The following is a 13,939-nucleotide window of genomic DNA, read 5'->3' on the forward strand; positions in this document are numbered from 1 at the left end:
ACACGGCAGTTTCTGCTGCTAAATTGCTATTCTGTAACAAAAAACAGCAACTAAATATGCAGAAACCCGGGATCGAACCAGGGACCTTTAGATCTTTAGTCTAACGCTCTACCAACTGAGCTATATTTGCTAATTGTGAAAAATGTGAAGCCGTATTTGGGGTTTTAGGCTGGGGAAAAAAAGAGCATTAAGTGTTCTTGATGAACAACACCTGATAATGAAAGATTCTGCTGGTAAATTGCTATTCTGTAACAAAAATACAGCAACTAAACATGCCGAATCCTGGGATCGAACCCAGGAGCTTTAGATCTTCAGTTTAATGCTCTCACAAAAGAGCTATTGTTTGTAAGTCTGACGTTTAGAAAGTCTTTTTTGGTGTTTAAGATAAGGCAAACTGAAAGAACATCAAGTGTCCTAGAGGGCGAAACCTGAAAATAAACGTTTCTGCTGCTAAATTTCTATTTGCTGAATTGCTACTCAGTAACAAAATGCAAACACCCAAACATGTGGAAACCCACGATCGTACTAGGGATTTTAAGGTCTTCAGTCTATTGCTCTCACAACTGAGCTATTTTGGCAAGCTATACTGATAAGAATGTCTTTTTTTGGAGCTAAAGATTTTGCAAACTGAAATAACATAAAATGTTTTTCAAGATCACAAACTGAAAACAACAGTTTTTGCTGCTAAATTGCTATTCAGTAGCAAAAGCAAACACCCAACCATGCTAAACCCCAGGATTGAACAAGACACCCTTAGATCTTCAGTCTAATGTTCTCACAACTGAGCTATTTCGCCAAGCTCTACTAATAAGAAATTCTTTTATTGGGGCTAATAATAATGCAAACTGTAATAACATGAAATGATCTTGAAGACCAGAACCTGAATACGGCTGTTTCTGCTGCTAAATTGCTATTCTGTAACAAAAAAACAGCAACTAAATATGCCAAAACCCGGGATCGAACCAGGGACCTTTAGATCTTCAGTCTAACGCTCTCCCAACTGAGCTATTTTGGCTAATTGTGAAAGATGTCAAGCCGTATTTGGGGTTTTAGGCAGGGGAAAAAAAGAGCATTAAGTGTTCTTGATGAACAACACCTGATAATGAAAGATTCTGCTGGTAAATTGCTATTCTGTAACAAAAATACAGCAACTAAACATGCCGAATCCTGGGATCAAACCCAGGACCTTTAGATCTTCAGTTTAATGTTCTCACAAAAGAGCTATTGCGTGTAAGTCTGACGTTTAGAAAGTCTTTTTTGGTGTTTAAGATAAGGCAAACTGAAAGAACATCAAGTGTCCTAGAGGGCGAAACCTGAAAATAAACGTTTCTGCTGCTAAATTTCTTTTTGCTGAATTGCTACTCAGTAACAAACTGCAAACACCCAAACATGTGGAAACCCACGATCGTACTAGGGATTTTAAGGTCTTCAGTCTATTGCTCTCACAACTGAGCTATTTTGGCAAGCTATACTGATAAGAATGTCTTTTTTTAGGAGCTAAAGATTTTGCAAACTGAAATAACATAAAATGCTTTTCAAGATCAAAACCTGAACACAACAGTTTTTGCTGCTAAATTGCTATTCAGTAGCAAAAGCAAACACCCAACCATGCTAAACCCCAGGATTGAACAAGACACCCTTAGATCTTCAGTCTAATGTTGTCACAACTGAGCTATTTCGCCAAGCTCTACTAATAAGAAATTCTTTTATTGGGGCTAATAATAATGCAAACTGTGATAACATGAAATGTTCTTGAAGACCAGATCCTGAACACGGCAGTTTCTGCTGCTAAATTGCTATTCTGTAACAAAAAAAACAGCAACTAAATATGCCGAAACCCGGGATAGAACCAGGGACCTTTAGATCTGCAGTCTAACGCTCTCCCAACTGAGCTATTTCGGCTAATTGTGACAGATGTGAAGTCGTATTTGGGGTTTTAGGTTGGGAAAAAAAGAGCATCAAGTGTTCTTGAAGAGCAACACCTTATAATGAAAGATTCTGCTGGTAAATTGCTATTCTGTAACAAAAATACAGCTACTAAACATGCCGAAACCCGGGATCGAACCAGGGACTTATAGATCTTTAGTCTAATGCTCTCCCAAATGAGCTATTGCAGCTACGTCTGACATTTGGAAAGTCTTTTTTGGTGTTTAAGATAAGGCAAACTGAAAGAACATCAAGTGTCCTAGAGGGCGAAACCTGAAAATAAACGTTTCTGCTGCTAAATTTCTTTTTGCTGAATTGCTACTCAGTAACAAAATGCAAACACCCAAACATGTGGAAACCCACGATCGTACTAGGGATTTTAAGGTCTTCAGTCTATTGCTCTCACAACTGAGCTATTTTGGCAAGCTATACTGATAAGAATGTCTTTTTTTGGAGCTAAAGATTTTGCAAACTGAAATAACATAAAATGTTTTTCAAGATCAAAAATTGAAAACAACAGTTTTTGCTGCTAAATTGCTATTCAGTAGCAAAAGCAAACACCCAACCATGCTAAACCCCAGGATTGAACAAGACACCCTTAGATCTTCAGTCTAATGTTGTCACAACTGAGCTATTTCGCCAAGCTCTACTAATAAGAAATTCTTTTATTGGGGCTAATAATAATGCAAACTGTAATAACATGAAATGTTCTTGAAGACCAGAACCTGAACACGGCAGTTTCTGCTGTTAAATTGCTATTCTGTAACAAAAAAAACAGCAACTAAATATGCCGAAACCCAGGATCGAACCAGGGACCTTTAGATCTTCAGTCTAACGCTCTCCCAACTGAGCTATTTCGGCTAATTGTGACAGATGTGAAGTCGTATTTGGGGTTTTAGGTTGGGAAAAAAAGAGCATCAAGTGTTCTTGAAGAGCAACACCTTATAATGAAAGATTCTGCTGGTAAATTGCTATTCTGTAACAAAAATACAGCTACTAAGCATGCCGAAACCCGGGATCGAACCAGGGACTTATAGATCTTCAGTCTAATGCTCTCCCAGATGAGCTATTGCAGCTACGTCTGACATTTGGAAAGTCTTTTTTGGTGTTTAAGATAAGGCAAACTGAAAGAACATCAAGTGTCCTAGAGGGCGAAACCTGAAAATAAAAGTTTCTGCTGCTAAATTTCTTTTTGCTGAATTGCTACTCAGTAACAAAATGCAAACACCCAAACATGTGGAAACCCATGATCGTACTAGGGATTTTAAGGTCTTCAGTCTATTGCTCTCACAACTGAGCTATTTTGGCAAGCTATACTGATAAGAATGTCTTTTTTTGGAGCTAAAGATTTTGCAAACTGAAATAACATAAAATGTTTTTCAAGATCACAAACTGAAAACAACAGTTTTTGCTGCTAAATTGCTATTCAGTAGCAAAAGCAAACACCCAACCATGCTAAACCCCAGGATTGAACAAGACACCCTTAGATCTTCAGTCTAATGTTCTCACAACTGAGCTATTTCGCCAAGCTCTACTAATAAGAAATTCTTTTATTGGGGCTAATAATAATGCAAACTGTAATAACATGAAATGATCTTGAAGACCAGAACCTGAATACGGCAGTTTCTGCTGCTAAATTGCTATTCTGTAACAAAAAAACAGCAACTAAATATGCCAAAACCCGGGATCGAACCAGGGACCTTTAGATATTCAGTCTAACGCTCTCCCAACTGAGCTATTTTGGCTAATTGTGAAAGATGTCAAGCCGTATTTGGGGTTTTAGGCAGGGGAAAAAAAGAGCATTAAGTGTTCTTGATGAACAACACCTGATAATGAAAGATTCTGCTGGTAAATTGCTATTCTGTAACAAAAATACAGCAACTAAACATGCCGAATCCTGGGATCAAACCCAGGACCTTTAGATATTCAGTTTAATGTTCTCACAAAAGAGCTATTGCGTGTAAGTCTGACGTTTAGAAAGTCTTTTTTGGTGTTTAAGATAAGGCAAACTGAAAGAACATCAAGTGTCCTAGAGGGCGAAACCTGAAAATGAAAGTTTCTGCTGCTAAATTTCTTTTTGCTGAATTGCTACTCAGTAACAAAATGCAAACACCCAAACATGTGGAAACCCACGATCGTACTAGGGATTTTAAGGTCTTCAGTCTATTGCTCTCACAACTGAGCTATTTTGGCAAGCTATACTGATAAGAATGTCATTTTTTTTGTAGCTAAAGATTTTGCAAACTGAAATAACATAAAATGTTTTTCAAGATCAAAAACTGAAAACAACAGTTTTTGCTGCTAAATTGCTATTCAGTAGCAAAAGCAAACACCCAACCATGCTAAACCCCAGGATTGAACAAGACACCCTTAGATCTTCAGTCTAATGTTGTCACAACTGAGCTATTTCGCCAAGCTCTACTAATAAGAAATTCTTTTATTGGGGCTAATAATAATGCAAACTGTAATAACATGAAATGTTCTTGAAGACCAGAACCTGAACACGGCAGTTTCTGCTGCTAAATTGCTATTCTGTAACAAAAAAAACAGCAACTAAATATGCCGAAACCCGGGATCGAACCAGGGACCTTTAGATCTTCAGTCTAACAGCTCTCCCAACTGAGCTATTTCGGCTAATTGTGACAGATGTGAAGTCGTATTTGGGGTTTTAGGTTGGGAAAAAAAGAGCATCAAGTGTTCTTGAAGAACAACACCTTATAATGAAAGATTCTGCTGGTAAATTGCTATTCTGTAACAAAAATACAGCTACTAAACATGCCGAAACCCGGGATCGAACCAGGGACTTATAGATCTTCAGTCTAATGCTCTCCCAAATCAGCTTTTGCAGCTACGTCTGACATTTGGAAAGTCTTTTTTGGTGTTTAAGATAAGGCAAACTGAAAGAACATCAAGTGTCCTAGAGGGCGAAACCTGAAAATAAACGTTTCTGCTGCTAAATTTCTTTTTGCTGAATTGCTACTCAGTAACAAAATGCAAACACCCAAACATGTGGAAACCCACGATCGTACTAGGGATTTTAAGGTCTTCAGTCTATTGCTCTCACAACTGAGCTATTTTGGCAAGCTATACTGATAAGAATGTCTTTTTTTGGAGCTAAAGATTTTGCAAACTGAAATAGCATAAAATGTTTTTCAAGATCAAAAACTGAAAACAACAGTTTTTGCTGCTAAATTGCTATTCAGTAGCAAAAGCAAACACCAAACCATGCTAAACCCCAGGATTGAACAAGACACCCTTAGATCTTCAGTCTAATGTTCTCACAACTGAGCTATTTCGCCAAGCTCTACTAATAAGAAATTATTTTATTGGGGCTAATAATAATGCAAACTGTAATAACATGAAATGTTCTTGAAGACCAGAACCTGAACACGGCAGTTTCTGCTGCTAAATTGCTATTCTGTAACAAAAAAAAACAGCAACTAAATATGCCGAAACCCGGAATCGAACCAGGGACCTTTATATCTTCAGTCTATTGCTCTCCCAACTGAGCTATTTCGGCTAATTGTGACAGATGTGAAGTCGTATTTGGGGTTTTAGGTTGGGAAAAAAAGAGCATCAAGTGTTCTTGAAGAGCAACACCTGATAATAAAAGATTCTGCTGGTAAATTGCTATTCTGTAACAAAAATACAGCTACTAAACATGCCGAAACCCGGGATCGAACCAGTGACTTATAGATCTTCAGTCTAATGCTCTCCCAAATGAGCTATTGCAGCTACGTCTGACATTTGGAAAGTCTTTTTTGGTGTTTAAGATAAGGCAAACTGAAAGAACATCAAGTGTCCTAGAGGGCGAAACCTGAAAATAAACGTTTCTGCTGCTAAATTTCTTTTTGCTGAATTGCTACTCAGTAACAAAATGCAAACACCCAAACATGTGGAAACCCACGATCGTACTAGGGATTTTAAGGTCTACAGTCTATTGCTCTCACAACTGAGCTATTTTGGCAAGCTATACTGATAAGAATGTCTTTTTTTGGAGCTAAAGATTTTGCAAACTGAAATAACATAAAATGTTTTTCAAGATCAAAAATTGAAAACAACAGTTTTTGCTGCTAAATTGCTATTCAGTAGCAAAAGCAAACACCCAACCATGCTAAACCCCAGGATTGAACAAGACACCCTTAGATCTTCAGTCTAATGTTGTCACAACTGAGCTATTTCGCCAAGCTCTACTAATAAGAAATTCTTTTATTGGGGCTAATAATAATGCAAACTGTAATAACATGAAATGTTCTTGAAGACCAGAACCTGAACACGGCAGTTTCTGCTGTTAAATTGCTATTCTGTAACAAAAAAACCAGCAACTAAATATGCCGAAACCCAGGATCGAACCAGGGACCTTTAGATCTTCAGTCTAACGCTCTCCCAACTGAGCTATTTCGGCTAATTGTGACAGATGTGAAGTCGTATTTGGGGTTTTAGGTTGGGAAAAAAAGAGCATCAAGTGTTCTTGAAGAGCAACATCTGATAATAAAAGATTCTTCTTGTAAATTGCTATTCTGTAACAAAAATACAGCTACTAAACATGCCGAAACCTGGGATCGAACCAGTGACTTATAGATCTTCAGTCTAATGCTCTCCCAAATGAGCTATTGCAGCTACGTCTGACATTTGGAAAGTCTTTTTTGGTGTTTAAGATAAGGCAAACTGAAAGAACATCAAGTGTCCTAGAGGGCGAAACCTGAAAATAAACGTTTCTGCTGCTAAATTTCTTTTTGCTGAATTGCTACTCAGTAACAAAATGCAAACACCCAAACATGTGGAAACCCACGATCGTACTAGGGATTTTAAGGTCTTCAGTCTATTGCTCTCACAACTGAGCTATTTTGGCAAGCTATACTGATAAGAATGTCTTTTTTTGGAGCTAAAGATTTTGCAAACTGAAATAGCATAAAATGTTTTTCAAGATCAAAAACTGAAAACAACAGTTTTTGCTGCTAAATTGCTATTCAGTAGCAAAAGCAAACACCCAACCATGCTAAACCCCAGGATTGAACAAGACACCCTTAGATCTTCAGTCTAATGTTCTCACAACTGAGCTATTTCGCCAAGCTCTACTAATAAGAAATTCTTTTATTGGGGCTAATAATAATGCAAACTGTAATAACATGAAATGATCTTGAAGACCAGAACCTGAACATGGCAGTTTCTGCTGCTAAATTGCTATTCTGTAACAAAAAAACAGCAACTAAATATGCCGAAACCCGGGATCGAACCAGGGACCTTTAGATCTTCAGTCTAACGCTCTCCCAACTGAGCTATTTCGGCTAATTGTGAAAGATGTCAAGCTGTATTTGGGGTTTTAGGCTGGGGAAAAAAAGAGCATTAAGTGTTCTTGATGAACAACACCTGATAATGAAAGATTCTGCTGGTAAATTGCTATTCTGTAACAAAAATACAGCAACTAAACATGCCGAATCCTGGGATCGAACCCAGGAGCTTTAGATCTTCAGTTTAATGCTCTCACAAAAGAGCTATTGCGTGTAAGTCTGACGTTTAGAAAGTCTTTTTTGGTGTTTAAGATAAGGCAAACTGAAAGAACATCAAGTGTCCTAGAGGGCGAAACCTGAAAATGAAAGTTTCTGCTGCTAAATTTCTTTTTGCTGACTTGCTACTCAGTAACAAACTGCAAACACCCAAACATGTGGAAACCCACGATCGTACTAGGGATTTTAAGGTCTTCAGTCTATTGCTCTCACAACTGAGCTATTTTGGCAAGCTATACTGATAAGAATGTCTTTTTGTAGGAGCTAAAGATTTTGCAAACTGAAATAACATAAAATGCTTTTCAAGATCAAAACCTGAACACAACAGTTTTTGCTGCTAAATTGCTATTCAGTAGCAAAAGCAAACACCCAACCATGCTAAACCCCTGGATTGAACAAGACACCCTTAGATCTTCAGTCTAATGTTGTCACAACTGAGCTATTTTGCCAAGCTCTACTAATAAGAAATTATTTTATTGGGGCTGATAATAATGCAAACTGTAATAACATGAAATGTTCTTGAAGACCAGAACCTGAACACGGCAGTTTCTGCTGCTAAATTGCTATTCTGTAACAAAAAAACAGCAACTAAATATGCCGAAACCCGGGATCGAACCAGGGACCTTTAGATCTTCAGTCTAACGCTCTCCCAACTGAGCTATTTTGGCTAATTGTGAAAGATGACAAGCTGTATTTGGGGTTTTAGGCTGGGGAAAAAAATAGCATTAAGTGTTCTTGATGAACAACACCTGATAATGAAAGATTCTGCTGGTAAATTGCTATTCTGTAAAAAAAATACAGCAACTAAACATGCCGAATCCTGGGATCGAACCCAGGAGCTTTAGATCTTCAGTTTAATGCTCTCACAAAAGAGCTAGTGCGTGTAAGTCTGACGTTTAAAAAGTCTTTTTTGGTGTTTAAGATAAGGCAAACTGAAAGAACATCAAGTGTCCTAGAGGGCGAAACCTGAAAGTGAAAGTTTCTGCTGCTAAATTTCTTTTTGCTGACTTGCTACTCAGTAACAAACTGCAAACACCCAAACATGTGGAAACCAACGATCGTACTAGGGATTTTAAGGTCTTCAGTCTATTGCTCTCACAACTGAGCTATTTTGGCAAGCTATACTGATAAGAATATCTTTTTTAGGAGCTAAAGATTTTGCAAACTGAAATAACATAAAATGCTTTTCAAGATCAAAACCTGAACACAACAGTTTTTGCTGCTAAATTGCTATTCAGTAGCAAAAGCAAACACCCAACCATGCTAAACCCCAGGATTGAACAAGACACCCTTAGATCTTCAGTCTAATGTTGTCACAACTGAGCTATTTCGCCAAGCTCTACTAATAAGAAATGATTTTATTGGGGCTAATAATAATGCAAACTGTAAAAACATGAAATGTTCTTGAAGACCAGAACCTGAACACGGCAGTTTCTGCTGCTAAATTGCTATTCTGTAACAAAAAAAAAACAGCAACTAAATATGCCGAAACCCGGGATCGAACCAGGGACCTTTAGATCTTCAGTCTAACGCTCTCCCAACTGAGCTATTTCTGCTAATTGTGACAGATGTGAAGTCGTATTTGGGGTTTTAGGTTGGGAAAAAAAGAGCATCAAGTGTTCTTGAAGAGCAACACCTTATAATGAAAGATTCTGCTGGTAAATTGCTATTCTGTAACAAAAACACAGCTACTAAACATGCCGAAACCCGGGATCGAACCAGGGACTTATAGATCTTCAGTCTAATGCTCTCCCAAATCAGCTTTTGCAGCTACGTCTGACACTTGGAAAGTCTTTTTTGGTGTTTAAGATAAGGCAAACTGAAAGAACATCAAGTGTCCTAGAGGGCGAAACCTGAAAATAAACGTTTCTGCTGCTAAATTTCTTTTTGCTGAATTGCTACTCAGTAACAAAATGCAAACACCCAAACATGTGGAAACCCACGATCGTACTAGGGATTTTAAGGTCTTCAGTCTATTGCTCTCACAACTGAGCTATTTTGGCAAGCTATACTGATAAGAATGTCTTTTTTTAGGAGCTAAAGATTTTGCAAACTGAAATAACATAAAATGCTTTTCAAGATCAAAACCTGAACACAACAGTTTTTGCTGCTAAATTGCTATTCAGTAGCAAAAGCAAACACCCAACCATGCTAAACCCCAGGATTGAACAAGACACCCTTAGATCTTCAGTCTAATGTTGTCACAACTGAGCTATTTCGCCAAGCTCTACTAATAAGAAATTATTTTATTGGGGCTAATAATAATGCAAACTGTAATAACATGAAATGTTCTTGAAGACCAGAACCTGAACACGGCAGTTTCTGCTGCTAAATTGCTATTCTGTAACAAAAAAAACAGCAACTAAATATGCCGAAACCCGGGATCGAACCAGGGACCTTTAGATCTTCAGTCTAACGCTCTCCCAACTGAGCTATTTCGGCTAATTGTGACAGATGTGAAGTCGTATTTGGGGTTTTAGGCTGGGGAAAAAAAGAGCATTAAGTGTTCTTGATGAACAACACCTGATAATGAAAGATTCTGCTGGTAAATTGCTATTCTGTAAAAAAAATACAGCAACTAAACATGCCGAATCCTGGGATCGAACCCAGGAGCTTTAGATCTTCAGTTTAATGCTCTCAGAAAAGAGCTAGTGCGTGTAAGTCTGACGTTTAAAAAGTCTTTTTTGGTGTTTAAGATAAGGCAAACTGAAAGAACATCAAGTGTCCTAGAGGGCGAAACCTGAAAATGAAAGTTTCTGCTGCTAAATCTCTTTTTGCTGACTTGCTACTCAGTAACAAACTGCAAACACCCAAACATGTGGAAACCCACGATCGTACTAGGGATTTTAAGGTCTTCAGTCTATTGCTCTCACAACTGAGCTATTTTGGCAAGCTATACTGATAAGAATATCTTTTTTTAGGAGCTAAAGATTTTGCAAACTGAAATAACATAAAATGCTTTTCAAGATCAAAACCTGAACACAACAGTTTTTGCTGCTAAATTGCTATTCAGTAGCAAAAGCAAACACCCAACCATGCTAAACCCCAGGATTGAACAAGACACCCTTAGATCTTCAGTCTAATGTTGTCACAACTGAGCTATTTCGCCAAGCTCTACTAATAAGAAATGATTTTATTGGGGCTAATAATAATGCAAACTGTAAAAACATGAAATGTTCTTGAAGACCAGAACCTGAACACGGCAGTTTCTGCTGCTAAATTGCTATTCTGTAACAAAAAAAAACAGCAACTAAATATGCCGAAACCCGGGATCGAACAAGGGACCTTTAGATCTTCAGTCTAACGCTCTCCCAACTGAGCTATTTCGGCTAATTGTGACAGATGTGAAGTCGTATTTGGGGTTTTAGGTTGGGAAAAAAAGAGCATCAAGTGTTCTTGAAGAGCAACACCTTATAATGAAAGATTCTGCTGGTAAATTGCTATTCTGTAACAAAAATACAGCTACTAAACATGCCGAAACCCGGGATCGAACCAGGGACTTATAGATCTTCAGTCTAATGCTCTCCCAAATCAGCTTTTGCAGCAACGTCTGACACTTGGAAAGTCTTTTTTGGTGTTTAAGATAAGGCAAACTGAAAGAACATCAAGTGTCCTAGAGGGCGAAACCTGAAAATAAACGTTTCTGCTGCTAAATTTCTTTTTGCTGAATTGCTACTCAGTAACAAAATGCAAACACCCAAACATGTGGAAACCCACGATCGTACTAGGGATTTTAAGGTCTTCAGTCTATTGCTCTCACAACTGAGCTATTTTGGCAAGCTATACTGATAAGAATGTCTTTTTTGGAGCTAAAGATTTTGCAAACTGAAATAGCATAAAATGTTTTTCAAGATCAAAAACTGAAAACAACAGTTTTTGCTGCTAAATTGCTATTCAGTAGCAAAAGCAAACACCCAACCATGCTAAACCCCAGGATTGAACAAGACACCCTTAGATCTTCAGTCTAATGTTCTCACAACTGAGCTATTTCGCCAAGCTCTACTAATAAGAAATTCTTTTATTGGGGCTAATAATAATGCAAACTGTAATAACATGAAATGATCTTGAAGACCAGAACCTGAACACGGCAGTTTCTGCTGCTAAATTGCTATTCTGTAACAAAAAAACAGCAACTAAATATGCCGAAACCCGGGATCGAACCAGGGACCTTTAGATCTTCAGTCTAACGCTCTCCCAACTGAGCTATTTCGGCTAATTGTGAAAGATGTCAAGCTGTATTTGGGGTTTTAGGCTGGGGAAAAAAAGAGCATTAAGTGTTCTTGATGAACAACACCTGATAATGAAAGATTCTGCTGGTAAATTGCTATTCTGTAACAAAAATACAGCAACTAAACATGCCGAATCCTGGGATCGAACCCAGGAGCTTTAGATCTTCAGTTTAATGCTCTCACAAAAGAGCTATTGCGTGTAAGTCTGACGTTTAGAAAGTCTTTTTTGGTGTTTAAGATAAGGCAAACTGAAAGAACATCAAGTGTCCTAGAGGGCGAAACCTGAAAATGAAAGTTTCTGCTGCTAAATTTCTTTTTGCTGACTTGCTACTCAGTAACAAACTGCAAACACCCAAACATGTGGAAACCCACGATCGTACTAGGGATTTTAAGGTCTTCAGTCTATTGCTCTCACAACTGAGCTATTTTGGCAAGCTATACTGATAAGAATGTCTTTTTGTAGGAGCTAAAGATTTTGCAAACTGAAATAACATAAAATGCTTTTCAAGATCAAAACCTGAACACAACAGTTTTTGCTGCTAAATTGCTATTCAGTAGCAAAAGCAAACACCCAACCATGCTAAACCCCAGGATTGAACAAGACACCCTTAGATCTTCAGTCTAATGTTGTCACAACTGAGCTATTTCGCCAAGCTCTACTAATAAGAAATTATTTTATTGGGGCTAATAATAATGCAAACTGTAATAACATGAAATGTTCTTGAAGACCAGAACCTGAACACGGCAGTTTCTGCTGCTAAATTGCTATTCTGTAACAAAAAAACAGCAACTAAATATGCCGAAACCCGGGATCGAACCAGGGACCTTTAGATCTTCAGTCTAACGCTCTCCCAACTGAGCTATTTTGGCTAATTGTGAAAGTTGACAAGCTGTATTTGGGGTTTTAGGCTGGGGAAAAAAAGAGCATTAAGTGTTCTTGATGAACAACACCTGATAATGAAAGATTCTGCTGGTAAATTGCTATTCTGTAAAAAAAATACAGCAACTAAACATGCCGAATCCTGGGATCGAACCCAGGAGCTTTAGATCTTCAGTTTAATGCTCTCACAAAAGAGCTAGTGCGTGTAAGTCTGACGTTTAAAAAGTCTTTTTTGGTGTTTAAGATAAGGCAAACTGAAAGAACATCAAGTGTCCTAGAGGGCGAAACCTGAAAGTGAAAGTTTCTGCTGCTAAATTTCTTTTTGCTGACTTGCTACTCAGTAACAAACTGCAAACACCCAAACATGTGGAAACCCACGATCGTACTAGGGATTTTAAGGTCTTCAGTCTATTGCTCTCACAACTGAGCTATTTTGGCAAGCTATACTGATAAGAATATCTTTTTTTAGGAGCTAAAGATTTTGCAAACTGAAATAACATAAAATGCTTTTCAAGATCAAAACCTGAACACAACAGTTTTTGCTGCTAAATTGCTATTCAGTAGCAAAAGCAAACACCCAACCATGCTAAACCCCAGGATTGAACAAGACACCCTTAGATCTTCAGTCTAATGTTGTCACAACTGAGCTATTTCGCCAAGCTCTACTAATAAGAAATGATTTTATTGGGGCTAATAATAATGCAAACTGTAAAAACATGAAATGTTCTTGAAGACCAGAACCTGAACATGGCAGTTTCTGCTGCTAAATTGCTATTCTGTAACAAAAAAAAACAGCAACTAAATATGCCGAAACCCGGGATCGAACCAGGGACCTTTAGATCTTCAGTCTAACGCTCTCCCAACTGAGCTATTTCGGCTAATTGTGACAGATGTGAAGTCGTATTTGGGGTTTTAGGTTGGGAAAAAAAGAGCATCAAGTGTTCTTGAAGAGCAACACCTTATAATGAAAGATTCTGCTGGTAAATTGCTATTCTGTAACAAAAATACAGCTACTAAACATGCCGAAACCCAGGATCGAACCAGGGACTTATAGATCTTCAGTCTAATGCTCTCCCAAATGAGCTATTGCAGCTACGTCTGACATTTGGAAAGTCTTTTTTGGTGTTTAAGATAAGGCAAACTGAAAGAACATCAAGTGTCCTAGAGGGCGAAACCTGAAAATAAACGTTTCTGCTGCTAAATTTCTTTTTGCTGAATTGCTACTCAGTAACAAAATGCAAACACCCAAACATGTGGAAACCCACGATCGTACTAGGGATTTTAAGGTCTTCAGTCTATTGCTCTCACAACTGAGCTATTTTGGCAAGCTATACTGATAAGAATGTCTTTTTTTGGAGCTAAAGATTTTGCACACTGAAATAACATAAAATGTTTTT

The 13,939-nt window shown here is 37.9% G+C and overlaps 17 non-coding genes across 17 annotated transcripts; all 17 read right to left on the reverse strand.

The window, feature by feature from the left end:
* Positions 1-57: 57 nt before the first annotated feature.
* On the reverse strand, positions 58-130 carry TRNAF-AAA (transfer RNA phenylalanine (anticodon AAA)). Its single transcript has one exon. It is a non-coding gene; the product is annotated as a tRNA-Phe (tRNA).
* Positions 131-942: 812 nt separating this feature from the next.
* Positions 943-1,015, reverse strand: TRNAF-GAA (transfer RNA phenylalanine (anticodon GAA)). Its single transcript has one exon. It is a non-coding gene; the product is annotated as a tRNA-Phe (tRNA).
* Positions 1,016-1,829: 814 nt separating this feature from the next.
* On the reverse strand, positions 1,830-1,902 carry TRNAC-GCA (transfer RNA cysteine (anticodon GCA)). The gene has a single exon. It is a non-coding gene; the product is annotated as a tRNA-Cys (tRNA).
* Positions 1,903-2,044: 142 nt separating this feature from the next.
* Positions 2,045-2,117, reverse strand: TRNAF-AAA (transfer RNA phenylalanine (anticodon AAA)). Its single transcript has one exon. It is a non-coding gene; the product is annotated as a tRNA-Phe (tRNA).
* A 597-nt stretch (positions 2,118-2,714) lies between these two features.
* TRNAF-GAA (transfer RNA phenylalanine (anticodon GAA)) lies at positions 2,715-2,787 on the reverse strand. The gene has a single exon. It is a non-coding gene; the product is annotated as a tRNA-Phe (tRNA).
* Positions 2,788-3,598: 811 nt separating this feature from the next.
* On the reverse strand, positions 3,599-3,671 carry TRNAF-GAA (transfer RNA phenylalanine (anticodon GAA)). The gene has a single exon. It is a non-coding gene; the product is annotated as a tRNA-Phe (tRNA).
* An 815-nt stretch (positions 3,672-4,486) lies between these two features.
* On the reverse strand, positions 4,487-4,560 carry TRNAF-GAA (transfer RNA phenylalanine (anticodon GAA)). Its single transcript has one exon. It is a non-coding gene; the product is annotated as a tRNA-Phe (tRNA).
* An 813-nt stretch (positions 4,561-5,373) lies between these two features.
* On the reverse strand, positions 5,374-5,446 carry TRNAF-GAA (transfer RNA phenylalanine (anticodon GAA)). The gene has a single exon. It is a non-coding gene; the product is annotated as a tRNA-Phe (tRNA).
* An 812-nt stretch (positions 5,447-6,258) lies between these two features.
* Positions 6,259-6,331, reverse strand: TRNAF-GAA (transfer RNA phenylalanine (anticodon GAA)). The gene has a single exon. It is a non-coding gene; the product is annotated as a tRNA-Phe (tRNA).
* Positions 6,332-7,142: 811 nt separating this feature from the next.
* On the reverse strand, positions 7,143-7,215 carry TRNAF-GAA (transfer RNA phenylalanine (anticodon GAA)). The gene has a single exon. It is a non-coding gene; the product is annotated as a tRNA-Phe (tRNA).
* Positions 7,216-8,028: 813 nt separating this feature from the next.
* On the reverse strand, positions 8,029-8,101 carry TRNAF-GAA (transfer RNA phenylalanine (anticodon GAA)). Its single transcript has one exon. It is a non-coding gene; the product is annotated as a tRNA-Phe (tRNA).
* An 815-nt stretch (positions 8,102-8,916) lies between these two features.
* Positions 8,917-8,989, reverse strand: TRNAF-GAA (transfer RNA phenylalanine (anticodon GAA)). The gene has a single exon. It is a non-coding gene; the product is annotated as a tRNA-Phe (tRNA).
* Positions 8,990-9,802: 813 nt separating this feature from the next.
* Positions 9,803-9,875, reverse strand: TRNAF-GAA (transfer RNA phenylalanine (anticodon GAA)). Its single transcript has one exon. It is a non-coding gene; the product is annotated as a tRNA-Phe (tRNA).
* An 815-nt stretch (positions 9,876-10,690) lies between these two features.
* Positions 10,691-10,763, reverse strand: TRNAF-GAA (transfer RNA phenylalanine (anticodon GAA)). The gene has a single exon. It is a non-coding gene; the product is annotated as a tRNA-Phe (tRNA).
* Positions 10,764-11,573: 810 nt separating this feature from the next.
* On the reverse strand, positions 11,574-11,646 carry TRNAF-GAA (transfer RNA phenylalanine (anticodon GAA)). Its single transcript has one exon. It is a non-coding gene; the product is annotated as a tRNA-Phe (tRNA).
* An 813-nt stretch (positions 11,647-12,459) lies between these two features.
* Positions 12,460-12,532, reverse strand: TRNAF-GAA (transfer RNA phenylalanine (anticodon GAA)). The gene has a single exon. It is a non-coding gene; the product is annotated as a tRNA-Phe (tRNA).
* Positions 12,533-13,347: 815 nt separating this feature from the next.
* TRNAF-GAA (transfer RNA phenylalanine (anticodon GAA)) lies at positions 13,348-13,420 on the reverse strand. The gene has a single exon. It is a non-coding gene; the product is annotated as a tRNA-Phe (tRNA).
* Positions 13,421-13,939: the final 519 nt, after the last annotated feature.

This window comes from Pseudophryne corroboree, unplaced genomic scaffold, assembly GCF_028390025.1.
Source record: "Pseudophryne corroboree isolate aPseCor3 unplaced genomic scaffold, aPseCor3.hap2 scaffold_801, whole genome shotgun sequence".
In the NCBI taxonomy this organism is placed as follows: Eukaryota; Metazoa; Chordata; class Amphibia; order Anura; family Myobatrachidae; genus Pseudophryne; species Pseudophryne corroboree.